Source organism: Echinops telfairi, unplaced genomic scaffold (genome assembly GCF_000313985.2).
Source record: "Echinops telfairi isolate 266 unplaced genomic scaffold, ASM31398v2 ScPeMD7_2291;HRSCAF=2852, whole genome shotgun sequence".
NCBI lineage: Eukaryota > Metazoa > Chordata > Mammalia > Afrosoricida > Tenrecidae > Echinops > Echinops telfairi.
The window spans coordinates 7,625,541-7,643,245 of NW_022106189.1; the positions used below are offsets into that span (position 1 = coordinate 7,625,541).

A 17,705-nucleotide genomic window follows, 5' to 3' on the forward strand; every position below is an offset into this window, starting at 1 on the left:
GTGTATGGATTGTGATAAGAGTTGTATGATCCCCTAATAAAATGATTTTTTTAAAAACAAAAAACCTACCATATCTCAGCCACACCACCCATCCTCTTCCTTGCTGGCATCTCCCCTTCACTCCAAGCATCCATGCCTTGAACAGCTCTTTGAAAGAAACCAGAAGGCAACAAAATCCAAGAAATTAATGTGTTTTTTGCAAATAACACACCCACATCAATAGCATACCCACATATAATGAGCAGAAATGACAGGATTATGTTTTTCTAAGTTCTGGTATACATTGTATGTGTCTTGTGATGTGTCCAAAAGTGAGTTTCTACCTTATTTGTCATCATTGAATATTCAATAATGTTACTTTTGATCATATTTATAAACTAAAGATAAATGTAACCATAGTTGGTCATTTGAACCAGGTGGCTGTGATCTGCAAAGTCAACAGTTCAAACCCATCAACCGCTCCAGGGAGGAAGATGAGGCTTTCTTTTCCTGTAAAGGGTTACAGTCTCAGAAACTCTTAGGGGGCAGTTCTACCCTGTCCTGTAGAGTCACTATGAGTTTGATTAGACTCTATGACAGTGATTTTGGATGTGGGGTTTTTTCCACTGCCATGATCAAGACATCATGAATTGTTTGGTGGCCCCTAGTAATGGGAAAACAAACCATTGAAATGAGGTATTTGTCCTGGTGCCATACCAACCAAGCCTGAGAGTGGAAGAGCTGGTTGTAGCCCATATGTGCCCGAGTATATTGTGATGAAGTCAGGTAGAGGGTCAGGCAGAGGGCTGTGCTCCAGAGAGGTGGGGTCTTGGCTGTGCCATTGCTTGTCTGTGCGAAGTCAATGGTGCCAGCACTGTTCTGGGGAGCAGGATACTAAAGGTAGGATATGCACTGCCCCAGCCATGTGAGCCACGTGAGCAACCAGTTGAACCTGGCTGGTCTGAGCAAGGCAAGTGGATACAACCCTTCAGTTCCCATGGCTTTCACACCTGCCCTGAGTGACAGCCAGCAAACTGGAAATCAGGAGGAATCCTCCCAGCTTCTTCCTGCCAGGCTCACCCAGCTGAGTGCCTTCTCAAGCCTAGGGGGTACAGAGCTACCCACTTTCTACCCACCTGGGGAGGGCCACTTCCAAGGTGGAAAAGTGCTTTCTTCATGCATTGGTGGAAGGGAAAGGAGCTGCTGTATAAACCCGAGAGCAAGACCACACCTCTGGGTCCCTGGGCATCCAGTTAAAGACTTCATATTGACTCTAGTGGACAGAGAAGGCGGGGGAGTTGAAATTGAAGTTGGCAGCATGTAAAAATGATTGGTATTGTGCACTTCTGAAAATAATGCATGGGGGAGGGGGGAGGACAAAATGTGTAGCATGCACATTATTTGCATAGAAATTGGGTATCTGTGTCCATATATGTACACAGGTTTCAAACGTTTGTAGAAATTTTCATGATCTTTCCATTCCATTTTCCACGAATTTTAAAACCCCTCATACACAAACACACACACATGCACACACATATGTATGTAAATCAAAAAGTATTGCTATGAGTTGTTCAATATTGCTTGATGTGATTGAACTATAGAATTATACGATTTCTGATTAGCTGCTAATGATTTTGGGGGGGAAATATAGCTATTTGTATTAGTCTGGGTAGACTAGAGAAAAAAATCCTGGGAGACTCATCTGTGTATAAGAAAGAGGTTTATATACAAGAGCAATTGAATAGTGAGAAAACATCCCATCCCAGTACAGTCCAAGCCCATAATTCTGATATTAGCCCATATGTCCAGTACCAGTCTATAAATTCCTCTTCAGACTCACGCAACACATGCAATCACACCAAATGCAGGACAATCACAGGCAATTGGCTGGGAAGTTTTGTGGATCCAGTGGCATCTCAGCACTGGCAGGATTCTCCACGTGGTTCCTTCAGCTCTGAGGCTCTGACTGCCATCAGTCTCTTTCCATGGGGCTTGTCAACCAGAATCTCTATCTGGTAGTGAGCTTCATCAGAGAGTGTCTCCTGCCTCCAAGGAGGAAATACAGGAGTTCCCAGAATCCTCAGGAGAAGGCCATGCCCACACAGAGGCCTCATTGGCCATATCCTGATTGATGTCTAGCCTCCACCCCTACCCTCTGGATCCTCAAATTGACACCAGATTATGTAGCTACCACACTATTATATCATGGAAACCTATATTAAACAAAACCATTAAAATGAGAGACATTTCTTGACATATCCACCAATGAGGAAGGCATTTCTCTCTTTAACCTTTCCCTACAGGACTTTGGCATAGTGAGTTAATCATTGGGTTGCTAAGCACAAAATGGGCAGCGAAAACCCACTAGTTCTGAGGAGAAGGGTGAGGCTCTTCCATGTCAAAGGGCAGTTTGGAAATCCTTGAGAGATACCAAATTTGCAGGGGGAGGGGGGCTGTTCTGTGTTTATTGAGTTTGTGGGGAAAAACAAGTCTGAAGGGCTCAAATCAGGACTGCAATGTGGATGATAAGGTTTCCCAGTGACCGTCCTGTAGGACAGCCCTTGCTATGATTGAAGAATATGTGGGTGTACGACCCACCAAGCCCCGAGGATGATATTCCTGCTCAGAACACTCAATGCACAGAGAGAACCACAGGGCCAGCCCCACCGTGAGACACGGCATCCCTCACTGACCCATAGCACTGCAGGGGACCACACTAGAGACACAGTTCAGGAATTGTGCCCGATCTGACCCCACCACACTGAGGTAAAACGTTAAGGGCTTGCAACTGAGCAGCAAGGGTAGCAAAGCAATGAAGTCCCGAGGAATACCAAAAATAGACTTTGTGGCCAAGCCATTGCACCCCATCAGACTCTACCAGAAAACACTCTTAAAGGTCAACAAACAAACCTGGAACTATTTATAGCTTTTCTCCTTTTGTCATTGGTTTTGTTGTTTTCTTTTGTGATTTTGTTTTTCTCTGTCTTGTTTTTGTGCTTATTATTGTCTCTGCATGTCTATCTAGATAAGATAGGATAAACAATGCGATGGAGAAAACAACGGGACAGACAGTTGAGGGGGGGACATCGAAAAAGGGGGGAGGGGGAATAATAGGGGGCTGTCAATAAACCCAGGGACAAGGGAATAACAAGTGATCTAAAATAGACAATGAGGAGGGCATAGGATGCCTGGTGGGGCTTGATCAAGGGCTATGTAACTGAGAGGAATTACTGATACCCAAATGAAGGCTGAACATGATAGTGAGACAAGAGGAAAGTAAAAGGAAATAGAATAAAGAAGTAGGAGGCAAAGGACATTTCTAGAGGTCTAAATACAGGCATGTACATATATAAATATATTTATATATAATGATAGGGAAATAGATTTGTGAACATATATTTTACTGATCTATGTACATATTTATATATCAAGTATTAAGGTAGCAGATGGACCTTGGGCCTCTTCTCAAGTACTCCTTCAATGCAAGAACATTTTGTTCTATTAACTTGGCATTCTGTGATGCTCACCTTCCCGACACAATCACTGAAGACAAAATGGGTGCATAAACAAATGTGGTGAAGAAAGCTGACAGTGCCCAGCTATCAAAAGATATAGCATCTGGGATCTTAAAAGCTTGAAGATAAACAAGTGGCCATCTAGCTGAGAAGCAACCAAGCCCACCTGGAAGAAACACACCAACCTGTGTGACATGTGGTGTTGATGGGATCAGGTATCAGGCATCAAAGACTCAGAACAAAAAATCATATCATTGTGAATGAGGGGGAGCACGGAGTGGAGAACCAAAGCTCATCTGTAGACAATTGGACATCCCCTTACAGAAGGGCCACAAGGAAGAGATGAGACAGTCAGGGTGCAGTATAGCACTGATAAAACATATAACTTTCCTCTAGTTCTTTAATGCTTTCTCCTCCCACTATCATGACCCCAAATCTACCTTACAAATCCAGCTAGACCATAACATGTACACTGGTACAGATAAGAGTGGGGAACACGGGGAATCCAGGACAGATAAACCCCTCAGGACCAATAGAGAATAGTGATACCAGGAGGGGAAGGGGAAGGTGGGGGGAGAAAAGGGGAACCAGTCACAATGATTTACATATAACCCCCTCCCAGGGGGATGGACAACAAAAAAAGTGGGTGAAGGGAGACAGCAATGGGTCTAAGACATGAAAAAATGTATAGTTTATAAATTATCAAGGGTTCATGATGGGGAGGGGCGGGGGAGGAAGTGAACTGATACCAAGGGCCCAAGTAGATAATGTTTTGAAAATGATAATGGCAACATATGTACAAATGTGCTTGACACAATGGATGTATGTGTGGATTTTGATGAGAGCTGTAAGAGCCCCAATAAAATGATTTAAAAATAAATGCATAAAAAGAAATTGCTGTGTACAACTTTACTGGTCTTTCTATCTCTGATTCAGCGTTGCATTTTCTTAAAACCTCTTCAAGAGGTGTCACCATTTGGTTTCACCCTATTGAAGCTCTGTTGTTTCTCTGTTTACTGGTAAATGAAACCCAGGGAGATTGGGTCTATAGGGAAAGCAAATAAAACAAGGGTTTTGGAAGAGGGGGAAGATAGCAGGGTGGGGAAAATAAGAACAAGATGATGTCAAGGAGTCCAGGAAAGGAAAAGTATGTTTGGAGACTGATTATGGAAGCAATTGTACAATTCTGTTTCATGTGATTGAGCTATGGAAAGATAAGACATATGTATTAACTCCCAAGATACAGCAAATTAAAAGAAAAATATAAATCCAGGAATGGGTTTGGGGCTCACACTAAATCCCAGCTCCAACTTAAAAGCAATTAGTTCTTATAACATGGCCCTGCTTAATACTCACCCTCAGGAAGGGAACACAGAAGACACAGGTGCTAAAAAAGGAGGAGGAGGAGGAGGAGGAGGAGGAGGAAGAGGAGGAGGAGGAGGAGGAAGAAGAGGAGGTGGAGGTGGAGGTGGAGGTGCGGAAGAAGGAGAAGAAGAAGACGACATGAGTGCTATAGCAAAACGTGGCTAAGAATGTAGATGGTGCACAGTTATCAGATAAAATAATGTCTGGGGTCTTAAAGGCTTGAATCCAAACAAGCAGCCATCTAAATGAGATGTCAGCTAAGTCCACATGGAAGAAACACACCATCATCAGTCACCGAAGGATTGGAATCCAAATTCTAAGGATCCAGTGTGCAGAAGGCGATGGATGACAGTGGGAGCCCGGGATTCATTAGTGAAGCTACATTGGAAATAAGCCTCCAGAGAGCTCCCCCTATCTAAAAGTGAGGGATGGGAGGAAAGTGGTCACTAAACAGAGTGCTTGGGAGAGAGGAGTATAGATGATCAAAGGCATAAATCTGACCTGAACAGTTAAAACTGTGTCAGTAGATTTCCCCTATGATGCAGGCTGGACCTGATCTGGTTTCCAAAATGTGCTGTATTTTTGGTCTGTATTGTCTTGTTCAGTTTCTGTTGGTTCGTATTAGAATGTGTCTCAGAGAGTTATGTCAATGGAGGTCACCCTCTTGAAGCTGTGTTATGTGCTTTCCATTTTTCGGTCTTTGAAACCCAGGAGTGAGGAACCTATAGGGACAGCAAGTAGAGTAAGGGGTTTGCGGGGAGCAAGGTACAATGGTGGGGGGGGTGGGGGTGGGGGGTAAAAGGGAGAGGATGTCAAGGAGTCCATGCAGAAAAAGAGTGTTTGGAAACTGTAGTAGCAACAGTACAATTCTAATTGACATGATTGAAATATGGAGTGATATATGTGTTAAATCACAGCTAATAAAAAGAAAAGCTCTTCATCATAAGTCCCTGAGACTGTCCTTTGAGAAGATCCACCAAGAATCACTCTCATAGTCATAGTAATAATAGTCAGAGAGCTGACCCCTCTGTCTTGAATTTAACGGCCACAGAAGATCTCCATTGAAACGAATGTTTTGATTGGATCATTTTTTAAGGCCCCTTGGTCAAGAAACTAAGAGAACTTGTTTGCAACTATAGCAGAGACATGTTTAAACCTGTTTTGTTGGAAATAAATGAATGTATGTGTATGGCTGAAAGTAGAGAATACCAGAAAGATGTTTGCTTATGTTTTATTGACTACACTAAGACATTTGACTGTGTTGACCATAACAAACTATGGCTTGAGAAAAATAGGAATCCCAAAATATTACTTTGGGCTCATGTGGAATCTGTACATGGATCAAGAGGCAGTTGTGCAAACAGAGCAAGGGAATGCTGCATGGTCTAAAAACAGAAAGGTGTGCATCAGGGTTGCATTCTCTCACCATACTTATTCAATCTGTATGCTGAGCAAATCATCAGAGAAGTTGGATTATATGAAGATTGCTGTGGCGTCAAGACTGAAGAAGGCTTATTAACAACCCACAATATGCAATGACACAACCTTGCTGTTGAAAGTGAAGAGGACTTGAAGTACTTGCTGATGAAGGTCAAGGATCTCAGCCTTCGGTATTGATTAAAACTGAATGGATAGAGAAAAGATTGAAGTTATCAAGGATTTGGTCTCACTTGGACCCACACTCAATGCAGACAAGAGCTCAACCGATACATTGCACTGGGTAAATCTGCTGAACTAGACCTCTGTAAAGTGTTGACAAGCAAGTATGTTACCTGACTACTGTGCAGCTGACCCAAGCCAGGATGTTTTCAATTGCCTCATAGGCATGTGAAAGTTGGGTATTGAATAAGGAAGACTAATGAAGAATCGATGCATTTTCACTGTGGTGCTGTTGACGAATGCTAAAAGTGCCATGGGCTGCCAAAAGAAGTACAGCTAGAATGCTCCTTATGGACAAGGGTGGTGAGACTCCATCTCATGTACTTTGAACATATTGTCAGGAGAGACCAGTGCTGAAAGAAAGATATCATGCTTGCTAAAGTAGCAAGGCCTTGGGGAAAAAAGAAGACCTTTGACAAGATAGATTGACACAGTGGCTTCATTGATGGGTCCAAGCATAAGAACAATTGTGAGAATGGCACAGGACCCAACAGTGTTTCATTGTCTTGCACATAGGGTCACTCTGAACCACCCGGGCTCCGTGCACCTACCAAAAACATGTATGAACTAGAACCTAGTAGCAATGCATTTTGGCGTATCCTTGTAAGATGGGGTTTCAAAATGTCCGTGGGAAAATGCAATTGGTAATAGAATTTTTCCAGGAATGTTTTGAAGCCTCTTTTCCATGAACCAGCTGCTCACTGAAGAAAAGATTGGACTTTCTACTCCCGTAAACAGTTAGTCTCTGAAACTCACATCAGCATTGACTCATTGGCAGTGAGCTTGGTTTGAGTTTGAGTGTTTGTACACCTACTCCTTCGTTATCAGCTATCTTGTTCTCTAACAGTTTGCATTTATACTGACTTTGAAAACAGTCTCAAGTCACGCCTTCGATGGTCCCGACCCCATGTGGGGTTACAGATGCAGGCAGGATGCTCTTCAAAGGGTTACCTTGAGTGATATACTGGAGGCTTGGGTTACAACAAGGCCACAGAGGAAGGTGTCCCTCAGGCCACAGGACACCTCTGCTCATTCCTCCATGAGGTCTCAGTCCAGACACAGGGGGCACAGGCTAATAGCAGGACAATGAGAGGTGGAGAGAGAGCAGGGGACGACCCAGCAAGGATCACAAGGTGCCAAGAGATCGCTAGGAAGAGGCATGAGGTAGGGGGAGGACAAAGAGCAGTAGCTGAAGAGGAGGTGGAAGTACGGGATCCTCACCTAGGGTGGGTGGCAGGATGTAGTGGTCAACACCCAACTGCCACCACCCAAATGGGAAAGGCGTGGTATGGGGTGGGGTGAATGAGCAGGTCAGACCAGTGTTCATCTCAAAGGACCAAGGAATGGGGCTTGGTCCTTGACTGACTCAAAACACTGATTTCACATAAGGACTTGGTCTTTGAAACAATGTCAATAAGCAAGGAGTATGTAGTGTGTACAGTGCTTGTGTGTGTGTTTTTTTTTATTTATATATACACCTTTCAAAATTTTTTATCATTTTATTGGGAGCGCTGGTGTATATCATAACAATCCATAGTTCAATCACATCAAACAGTATTGCACAATTGCTATCACAATCAGTTTCAATACATTTTCTTCTTGAACTCCTTGATATCAGTTCCCCTTTATCCTCTCCATCCCCCACCCCACCCCTCAGGAACCCTTATTATTATTTTTCCCTATAATAGTCTTTTAATATATACTTTTAAGGTCTCTTTTCAAAATGTTTACCATGAGAGAAATGTTTAACCAGTTTCCGTAATTAGAATAAGTTGTTTGTGTGAAGCAAGGAAGATGAACTCCGGCTATCCAGAGACCTAAGGGAAGATAAGATTAGACAGGCTCAGGTAAGCAAAGGGTGAGCCAGCCCACATCTCTTTTAGTGCTTTAGGCATTTGATGAACTATAAAAGCAGTTGTCTTCTGCCTCACTCCCAGGGGCTTCTCGATTATACTAAAATAATAATGACAAATTAGAAAAGGCATCCAGGATGGCAAAATGTGAAGCCAAGCGTTGAAGACAAGAACAGGAGGTGACAGCTCGCAGCCTGCAAACACAAGGAAAGGCCGGCACATGCCTTGCAGGCACCCTCCCCAAGGAGACAGGCTTACACTTGGCCCCCTGGGAAGGGAGTCAGGAAGCAGGACTGAAGAATACCCAGAGGTGAATCCCCTACAAGACTCTGTCATGGCTCATTCTGTGTGCAAAAGAGCAAAGGGAATTGCCCTGAACTTAGAGGGAAGGAATTTCTGGTTAGGCAGTAACAGGGGTGTCCATCCTAGCACTTGCCCAGGACAGTCCTAGAAGCTGCTGTCTGCAGTGGGCCTCACGAAGTTCAATTGGAAAGATTGCCGTGGAACAAGTGCCCACACCCCAGCCTTCTGGAACTACTTATCAGCCTCCTGACTTTGGGGTTGCAAATTCCAGAATCCTCTTTCTGTCTCACGAACTCATTGGTTAAAGCCAAGTCAGTTTATGATCCTGCACAAAATGAACACACAAAATAAAAAATACACACCCAGCAAACTGCCTGAACTCCAGTTTCTTAGGCCCTGGATATTTACTCTTTGTGTATGTGCATGTGTGATTTTGTTCATTGTTCTCCAATTTCCCATTGTTCCTAGAATTTCCCAACTCTTTACCCAGTCAATTCCTGTCCATGCTTCTTTACCTCAGAGAGCCAATTACACATGATTTCACCTCTTCCCTCATTAGATCAGATGCCCCACTAGGCACTCTATCTTACCTTCATCGTGTGTATTTTTGCTTCCCCAATTCATTCAGCAAATATGTATCACACATCTTCCTGTAACAAAAAGGAAGTTTCTGAGTGGTGTAAACAATTAGCCTGCTCAGCTACTAACCCAAAGGTCGCAAGTTCAAGTCCACTTAGAAGCACCTCAGAAGAAAGGCCGAATGATCTACTTCTGAAAAACCAGCCATTGAAAACTCTGCAGAGCCAATAAATTGTACATCCAAACTCCTGTTGAATTATCAAAAGCAGAATTTGTATAACAGCTGAGCAGTGGGAGTGTGGACAGGAAAACCCTGTGGAGGACAGTTTTATGCTGGTACACATGGAGTTGACATGTGTTGGAGTCAACTTGATGGTAATTGGTACTGTACCAGGCATAGAAGTTGACCTTCATAATTCAACTATGATCAAGACACCCATGGTCCTTGCCTTCATGGAGTTGTCCATCTAGCAAAGACAACATGAATATTACATTATAAATATTTTATTACAGTGGAGCTGAAGAACAGCACATGCAAAAAGCCTAAGGTGCAGCAATTGTCATTGAAACACTACCAAAAAATTCACAAATATGCCTACACCTCACTTATTGGCTATCTCATTTCCCAACATTTCAAATGTATGACAATAGTTTATCCAACTATTTTGCATATCTGGCAGTATGAATGCCTGGGTAAGGCTAACATTGGCTGTGATGTGCAACTTTGACACGTGATTTTGTAATTTAACAAGTAAGTAGCGGTGTGATTTGGTAGTTGTATAATGATGAGGTCATCCTCCATTTTGTGATCTGATGTGGTCATCCTCCACTTTTGCACAGACTATAGGAGTTAACCTGAGTGTGGACATTTTGTTTTTGTTTTTGTCTTGTTTTTTATTTTCTACATTGTAAATATTTTTGTTTTATAGATTTTAGTTAATATTAATAAACTTTATTTAAGGAGTTTTACATATCTTTGTCATCTATCGGTTCCTCTAAATCTTGTAAAAGTTCATCTTCAAGACAGCCCTTTTTAAGGAGCCACCGTTGTCCAGTAGGCATTAATCTCAGATCTGTCAATTCTTCTGGTTGCACCACTTTAACCTCCATTATAGACAAATATCAAACATTTCATGCCTGAAAATTCTGTTATTCCCTTTAGGGCCCTGAAAGTCCAGGCATCAGGTTCAAGATAAATATCTGGTTTGTGTTTCATCTGAAGCGAGTGTGGACATTTTGTATTAGCCCAAGTATGGTCACTTTGCAACTACTGTAACTCTGTCTTCTGTAACTGCTGACCCATTACCATTTATTTTTTAAATTGGTGATATTGCTTGTAAACCCCCATTTTATTTCCATAAGTTCTCAGTTTTTCCTTATAGCATGATGCCACCTACCCTTGTGCTTTGTTTATTCTACAGTATAAAACCCATATCTTTAATCATTTGGGTCAAGAGTGAATTAGGCACTAACTCCCTCTTGACTGGCAGCCAATAAAGGCCTATTAATCTCTAGTGGGAGGTAATTGATCTCGTTCCTGCATAAATTGTACTTATCATATGCTGAAGCAAAATAGTAAACACTAAAAGGCCTTTTATCCTATTTCTCAGAAATCTTACCATTTACTGTAACTGTACGGATTTTTTGTTTCGTTTTGTTTTTTATTTTACCCATATGGGGAAATTTTCAATTCTTTTAAAAATTAGAATAGTGTTTAAAACACATGTTTGCAAGTTCCATTGCTGCATGTAAAGTGCACATCCAAGTTATGCCAGAATTTCACCTTTGGGACAGCCACACGCTAGTCTGCACGACAACACTGAGGAGAGACATATTGAGGAACTTCAACCACTGTGATCTTTCGTGGGAGGAGCATTTGCCTCATGAGAAGTGTTTAAAATCAACAGTCTCATAACAAATCATATTCAGAACTTTTGTCCTCCATGCAATTCTAGAGTATAAACAGGCAGGGTGGGGTGAGATAAACATGTTTGTTGTTCTTTTGCCGTTGAGTCAACTGTGACTCCGGACAACCCTGTGTTCCAGCGTCGACTGCTTTATAGGACTTTCCAGGCTGCGATCTTAACAGAATCCAATCATCAAGCCTTTCTTCTAGTGGCACCTAGTCAAGCACAACCTTTTGTACCCTTACCCCCAGGTACCTTAAGCAACCTGACTCTAAGCTTCTTTCCAAAATCCCATAGGACCACATAGGACCAGCCATGGTCTCAGCATACCTTTCCCGATTCATCGGCTGATGACAAACAGCAAACATGGCTGCTATTGTTTACATTGGGCAATCTGAATATTCTTGAACATATTTACTGACTGCTGGAACAAATAACGATTCTTATAATAGAAGCATAATTTAAGGCTTTTAGTTTGTTTGTTTTAATCTTTGCCAATATATTAGGTGGAATTTGTTTTTTTCGTTTTACTCCTTATTGCTGTATTATTTATAACAGCCAAAAGCTGGAACAACCCAATTGTGACACATTCATATAACAAACTATTACTCTGTCACGCCAAGGAACAAAGGATTGATATAACCTTGATGAAATTTTAAACATTATGCTGAGTGAAAGAAATAGAATATAGACAATGACAAGTGATACGATTCCTGATGCGGACACGATAGGTATATCCATAGAGACAAAAAGCATGTTACCACAGAGTTGAGAAGGTGCTTTGCTAGGGTCATGAAAAAAATGGGTACTAAAAAGAGGTGGTGATTGCAATAAATACCACAGAACTGCACATTTTAAAATGGTTAATTGTATGCCATATGAATGTCACCTCAACTCACAAAAATAAAAGCATAGTCGCACCAGTATAGATACCTATTCCCCCACACTCCAACCAACATGAAGAGGTGCAATTTCCCAAAGCCTTTTAAGGTACAGTTTAGGACAAATAAGCAAAACCTACATCTGCACCCACTTTGGTCCAGAATTGCAGATTTCCACTATGGTCAAGACATTCCTATGTCTTGAAATTTATTCAAAGGTAATGGCTTTCAGCCAAAGTCAATTTTGCCCCTCAAGGAGACATTTGGAAATGTCTGGAAATATTTTTAGTTGTCACAAATAATTTTCCAGTTCAAAATGTCAATAGTGCCAAAGTTGAGAAACCTTGCCCTCTGGAAATAATCAGACAAGTGCATGGACAGAGAAATCCATTTTAACATTGCTTATACAATATGGAAAATTTGTTCATAGTCTTGTGGTAGTTAATTTCATGGCAACTTGATAAATAGGTGAAGGGATGGAATCAGGTCACAACCTGATGATGCCTCCTTGTTAACATGACCTTCTCATGAGGATTCTGTATGACAAGTAGAACAGGCTAGTGGATGCAGGAGTAATATGAATCCAAAGTAGCCAAATGTATCTACTGTTAGTAGTCTGTTGACCAACCCTGGGATTAGCAGGAGACTGAAGAATCAGATGCAAGATCCAGTCTGGCAGAAGGCAAAGCGCCCCCCACCACCACCATGGAGCACACTGACATGGCCCCAGGTGACAAAAGATGATCACCATCTTGCATTTAATGGGGCTTATGATGAATGACTTCCCACTTCTGACAAGAGCGAGGAGGCTTAATGAGTTAATGTTTTCAAAAGCTTTCTGTGTACTTTGATGGCAGCAGCTGCACCACTACAAAGCAGCCTTTCATCTGATGCCAAAATAGCCTCTCTTTTCCTACCTCCTCCATCCAGCTCGTCCTGCCATCTGCCCCCTCCAAGAGGAGCGGGAAGGAGGAATCTCAGCTCACAGAATGTGACCCGCAAGCTTCCCAAAGTCTCAGAGCCTTTCTGCCTTCTACCTAATGCACCTTGGCTAATTTTGCTCAAACATCATCATCAATGGCACACGCAGACACCCTGCTTCAATGAACAGCATTAGCTGAGGAACCAGAGAAACCCTTCTGCTGGAAAATGAATACAAATAGATTTTAATCAACGGGAGGAGCTCAATTAGAACCAAGTTCAGCAGGCTTCAAAGGTGTTTCTATTTCCCCCACCAGCTTACACAACACAGCCCTTTTAAGGGGGCCCCTGACCTTGGGAGGGTTTTGAAACTAGAATTACTCCAAGCAGTTCCACAACAAGACTATTGCGTGTCCCAGTATCTTGGATGGCTTCTGTCAGCCAGAAAAGTGGAGAGGTTTTTTGTTACTAAAGATGCTTAAATATAAATCCACATTTCTTCTCTTGTATGTCCTCAGCAGCTAGGCCAGAGCTCAGGTAGAACAGGATGCAATGAAGACATAAGCCTTGGACACCTGTCAGAAGGACTGAACTATTCTCTCTCCCAAGTGATTATGTTCACCTGAGGAAAGTCGGCAGCTTGTTCAAGTTGCAAAAAGAGACTTCTGCCCAAGTGGCCTTGGGGATAGGAGAGCTGCAGAAGTGAGAAACCACAGGAAACATCTCCTGAGAGCCAGTCACTCTTTTCTGGGTTCAGATCTTGTCACCACTACTTATCAGCTGTGCTGCATTTAGGAAAATTACTTAACGATCCTACCAAACCCAAACAAAACACATTGCTGTTGAGTCTATTCCAACTCATAGCACCTCTATAGCACAGAGGAGTACTGCCTCTTGTGTTAGTCTGGGTCAACTAGAGAAACAAATTCATGGACACGCTCATATATGTATAAAAAAAGAGGTTTATATACAAGAGCAATTGAATATTAAGAAAACGTCCCAGCCCAGTCCAAATCAAGTCCATAAGTCCAATATTAGCTCATATGTCCTATACCAATATATAAAGTCCCCTTCAGAGTCACAGAATACATGCAATGATGCCAAATGCACGAAGATCACAGGCCAGTGGGTGGAAAGTCTTGTGGATCCAGTGGTGGTAGAGGCATCTCAGTGCTGGCAGGGGTCTCCACATGCCTCCTTCATGTACTGGGTTCTAGTGTAACTCCAGGTGTCTTGTGAGAAAGCATGTCTCACAGCAGATAAGAGTGTGTCCCACCTCCAGCGAGCTATTTATCTCCTAAGCACCTCCAATTGAAGTCATCAAGCCACGACCTGATTGACAGGCTAAAGTCCAATTGTCTCACTCTTAAGTCTCAAATTGACAACAGCTTATGTAACTACCACACCCTTATAGGGTTTCCAATCCTATAGAACTTTACTGAAGCAGATAGCTACGTCTTTCTCTCCTGTTGACCTTTCAATTATCAATTGAGCACTTAGTCACTGTGTAATCAAGCCTCCTAGAATCTTGTTTCCCGGATATTCTCTATATCACCTCTCAATTAAAATACAGGTTGGAGAAGACAAAGGGTCAGATAAAGTGAGCCTTTCTGGTGATGCTTGGATCCAGGGTTAGTTGTATGCACTGCGCACGCTGTAGGATTTGATGTAGGCTGAAAAGAGCCTGGAGCCATTCTTTGCAGAAGGGTCTTATGACAGAATTCTGGCGACCAGGATGCACAATTGGAAGATTTCATTAGTAGATGGGTGCGCCAAAAAGTAGTATGTCAAGGGCCAGCCCCAACCAGAACCAGCCTGACCCCCACCTGGGAAGTGTGTGCCGCAGAGAACGACACTAGACCTTCTGGAGTGGGAAAGGAACTGACCTACCATACCCAGACAGAAGCAAAGCACAAAGGAAAAAGAGAATGGGGCAGGTGGTCTAGACTCCATCTAGGCACACCACGCCCAGAGGATGAGGTCCCTGCATGGAGCTGCTTAGTCACAGAGGACTGTGGCACTACCAACAACTCAAGATATGCCGTCCCCTAACTGGAGCATAGGGAGACAGGGGACAATAATTGGGATACAACACACGACGGGGAGACAGTATGGGCATGGAGCCTAACAGATGAGAAATTGGAGTAAAGTCAAGCCACAGAGCCCCTGAGGAGCCCCAAGAATGGACTTCAGGCTAGGAGGGGCAGCCCCCAATCTCCCTTAGGACCAATGGGGAAGTGATGGCGGGGCAGGAGGAGGCAAGAGGAAACAGAGGCAAGCTCTAGGAAGCAAAGGCATAGATAGGGAGATTAACAGAGGTGTGCACTTATGTAAATACATTAATCCATCACAATAGTGGCATTGGCCTATGTACATATATTTATAAGGCAATACACTTAAGCTGCAGACAGGCCTTGGACCTCGGCTCATACCTTTCCTCAATACAAGAACACTTTGTTCTAACAAGTTGGCATTCTGTGATGCTCCCCCACCCCCCACCTACACGATCACTGAAGACAAACTGGGTGCATAAGCAGATGTGTTGAAGACAGAGGATGGTGCCCAGCTATTAAAAGATACAGTGTCTGGGGTCTTGAAGGCTTGAAGTTAAACAAGCAACCATCCAACAGTGAAGCAACAAGCCCACATGGGAGAAGCACACCAGCCAGTGCGATCGTGAGGTGCCATCAAGACCAGGCAAAGGGCATCAGAAGACTCACAACAAACAGTAAACAAACAAACAAAGATGAATTGGGGAGAATGGAGGAGGATTGGAGCGGAGACCCAAAGCCCAAATATGGACAATGGAACGTCCCCCCACAGAGGCGTCACAGGGTCAATCAGGGTGCAGTAGAGCACTAATGGGTCACACAATATACCTCCGATCCCTTGAGGCCTCCTTACCCTTTCACCCCACCCCACGCCCCAGCTATCATGCCCCCACTGCTGCTTCCCAATCTAGACTAGATGGGAGCATGTACATAGGTACAGGCAAGAGATACAACTCACAACACCTGGATCTCAGGAACAGGAGTGGGAATAGAGATACCAAAAGGGTAGGGGGAAGGGGGGGGAGAGGAGGAGAGGGAGGGGGCACCGATCATAATGAATGGCACATAACCACACACACCCATCCAGGGGGGAGAACAACAGAAATCAGAGGGGAAGGAAGAAAACGGTCAATGTGAATTTTGAAAACAATTAACAATCTACAATCTATCAAGGGGCCACGAGGGTTGGGTCGGTGGGGAGGGAGGGGAAAAAAAAAGGAGCTGATCCCAAGGACACAATGGAAAGTAAATATCTAGAAAAGAACAATGGAATATATGTACGAATATGTAGAATACAATTGATGTATGAATTGTAACAAGGGTTGTAAGAGCCCCCAATAAAATTATTTAAAAAAAAAAAAAGAGTAGTATGCCAGAGGGGAAGGCATAGAAAAGGATGAGGTGTCGAAGGGATCAGGTGTAAGGCATCATCAGAACAAAAAATCTTACCATAGTGAATGATGGGGGGAGTGCGGAGTGGAGACCCAAAGCCCATTAGTAGGCCACTGGAGATCCCCTTGCAGAGGGGTCTCAGGGAGGAGATGAGCCAGTCAGGGTGCGATGTAGCGATGATGAGAACTGAAAATACAGGGAATCCAGGACGGATGAGCCCTACAGGACCAGTGGTGTGAGTGGCGAAACAGGGAGGGTAAAGGGAGAATGGGTAGGAAGGAGGGAACCGATTACATGGAACTGTGTGTGACCTCCTCCCTGGGGGACAGACAACCGAAAAGTGGATGAAGGGAGACGTCAGACAGGGCAAGATATGACAAAATACCCATTTATAAACTACCAAGGGCTCATGTGGGAAGGGGGAGCGGGGAGGGAGGGGAAAAATGAGGACCTAATGTCGGGGGTTTAAATGGAGAGAAAATGTTTTGAGAAACGATGTACAAATGCGTTTTACACAATTGATGTGTGTATGGATTGGGATAACAGTTGTATGAGCCCCTAATAAAATGTTAAAAAAAAATTAAAAAATTAAAAAATTAAAAAAAAAAAAGAATAGAAAAGGAGACATTGGTCTAAGGGTTTCAGTTCAACAAGGCATGTTTCTGTAGGGTCTCTCAGAGCCTTGAATATGTTAGAAGCATGTTTGACTTTGGGAAAAATTGAGTTAAATAACCTATTCATATATGAGTAGATATATATATACATTTGTCACAATGAACCTATAAACATCAAGACACTCCAGTGTTATGAAAACTAAACTCAGAAATGATAAATAGGCATATCTTTAGCTCATCCTTCTACCCAAATAGAATTCTCACTCTCCCAGGCACGCCAGCCTGAAAGATTCCAAAACATTTGCCTTCAGCCCCAGACCGCATGTCTCAAGAGAGAAGGAGCTGATCAGGCAGTGGAGATGAAGTGTCTGCCCAAGGGAGCCTCACAATTATAGATTAATTTCTACTGCTTCCCTTCTTCCTTCCTCTGACCTGGGTCATTCCATGCTCAACCCAGGTTCTATAGGGTTGCCTCCAACTCCTGGCAACTCCACGTGCATCAGAATAGAACTGGGATCGACTGAGTTTTCCATGACTGATGTTTGAAAGTAAATCACCAGGCCTTTCTTTCAAGGAGCCTTCGGGTGGACTCAAACCATCAACTTTTCCATTAGCAGCCAAGCACGTTAACCACTTGCACCAGCCAGGGACATTTCAAGCTCGAGGAGATGGTTCATTTAGCT

At 43.1% G+C, this 17,705-nt stretch overlaps 1 pseudogene; it reads right to left on the reverse strand.

Annotated features, from left to right (window-relative positions):
- Positions 1-10,366, reverse strand: part of LOC101647847 — a 30,582-nt pseudogene extending 20,216 nt beyond the window's left edge.
- Between the last annotated feature and the right edge of the window lie 7,339 nt (positions 10,367-17,705).